The following is a 2,382-nucleotide window of genomic DNA, read 5'->3' as shown; positions in this document are numbered from 1 at the left end:
AATGTGACGATCTGGCTTTAAGTCGATTCGATAACAAATGACGAAAACGGACGGATTTCTCAGGTTTTTACTACATATGAACACTTTTCACATTCTCCCGTGCAACGCGGCTGCTAGTCCTCCTTTCATGCAAAATCTTAAGGTCCTAGGTCATGTCCAAGCCACAAAAGCCGGCTAAAATGGAATAATCGACAACTAAAACTTGAATTTTATTACATCTTACTGGCTATTACTTCAACTTAGAAGCTTCTTCTGTGTTCTACTATGGTGCTTTTAGTGTCTCCGCATACTGCAGCACGCGACATAGCTTTGCAGACGATAAATGTAACCGTCTCAGAGAGAAAAGCGGCCAATGTGACGACCTGGCTTGAAGTCGATTCGGTAACAAATGACGAAACCGGACGGATTTCTCAGGTTTTTACTACATATGAACACTTTACACATTCTCCCATGCAACGCAGCTGCTAGTCCTCCTTTCATGCAAAATCTTAAGGTCCTAGGTCATGTCATAGCCACCAAAGCCGGCTAAAAAGTGAATAATCGAACTCTAAAACTTGAATTGTACTACTTCTTACTGGCTATTACTTCAACTCAGAAGCTTCTTCTGTGTTCTACTATGGTGCTTTTAGTGTTTCCGCATACTGCAGCACGCGACATAGCTTTGCAGACGATAAATGAAACCGTCTCAGAGAGAAAAGCGGCCAAAGTGATGATCTGGCTTTAAGTCGATTCGATAACAAATGACGAAAACGGACGGATTTCTCAGGTTTTTACTACATATGAACATTTTTCACATTCTCCCGTGCACCGCGGCTGGTAGTCCTCCTTTCATGCAAAATCTTAAGGTCCTAGGTCATGTCCAAGCCACAAAAGCCGGCTAAACTATGAATAATCGACAACTAATACTTGAATTTTATTACATCTTACTGGCTATTACTTCAACTTAGAAGCTTCTTCTGTGTTCTACTATGATGCTCTTAGTGCCTCCGCATACTGCAGCACGCGACATAGCTTTGCAGACGATAAATGTAACTGTCTCAGAGAGAAATACGGCCAATGTGACGATCTGGCTTGAAGTCGATTCGGTAACAAATGTCGAAAACGGACGGATTTCTCAGGTTTTTACTACATATGAACACTTTTCACATTCTCCCGTGCAACGCGGCTGCCAGTCCTCCTTTCATGCAAAATCTTAAGGTCCTATTTCATGTCCAAGCCACCAAAGCCGGCTAAAAAGTGAATAATCGACAACTAAAACTTGAATTGTACTACTTCTTTCTGGCTATTACTTCAACTTAGAAGCTTCTTCTGTTTTCTACAATGGTGCTTTTAGTGTCTCCGCATACCGCAGCATGCGACATAGCTTTGCAGACGATAAATGTAACCGTCTCAGAGAGAAGAGCGGCCAATGTGACGATCTGGCTTTAAGTCGATTCGGTAACAAATGACGAAAACGGACGGATTTCTCAGGTATTTACTACATATGAACACATTTCACATTCTCCCGTGCAACGCGGCTGCAAGTACTCCTTCCATGCAAATCTTAAGGTCCTAGGTAATGTCCAAGCCACCAAAGCTGGCTAAGAAGTGAATAATCGACAACTAAAACTTGAATTGTACTACTTCTTACTGGCTATTACTTCAACTTAGAAGCTTCTTCTGTGTTCTACTTCGGTTTTTTTAGTGTCTCCGCATACCGCAGCACGTGACATAGCTTTGCAGACGATAAATGTAACCGTCTCACAGAGAAAAGCGGCCAATGTGACGATCTGGCTTTAAGTCGATTCGATAACAAATGACGAAAACGGACGGATTTCTCAGGTATTTACTACGTATGAACACTTTTCACATTCTCCCGTGCAACGCGGCTGCTAGTTTTCCCTTCATGCAAAATCTTAAGGTTCCACCTCATGTCCAAGCCACCAAAGCCGGTCAAAAAGTGAATAATCGACTACTAAAACTTCAATTGTACTGTTTCTTACTGGCTATTACTTCAACTTAGAAGCTTCTTCTGTGTTCTACTACGGTGCTTTTAGTGTCTCCGCATACCGCAGCACGCGACATAGCTTTGCAGACGATAAATGTAACCGTCTCAGAGAGAAAAGCGGCCAATGTGACGATCTGGCTTTAAGTCGATTCGATAACAAATGACGAAAACGGACGGATTTCTCAGGTATTTACTACATATGAACACATTTCACATTCTCCCGTGCAACGCGGCTGCAAGTACTCCTTTCATGCAAATCTTAAGGTCCTAGGTCATGTCCAAGCCACCAAAGCCGGCTAAAAAGTGAATAATCGACAACTAAAACTTGAATTGTACTACTTCTTACTGGCTATTACTTCAACTTAGAAGCTTCTTCTGTGTTCTACTATGGTGCT

Source organism: Schistocerca gregaria, unplaced genomic scaffold (assembly GCF_023897955.1).
Source record: "Schistocerca gregaria isolate iqSchGreg1 unplaced genomic scaffold, iqSchGreg1.2 ptg000467l, whole genome shotgun sequence".
In the NCBI taxonomy this organism is placed as follows: Eukaryota; Metazoa; Arthropoda; class Insecta; order Orthoptera; family Acrididae; genus Schistocerca; species Schistocerca gregaria.
This window is presented reverse-complemented; position numbering follows the sequence as displayed.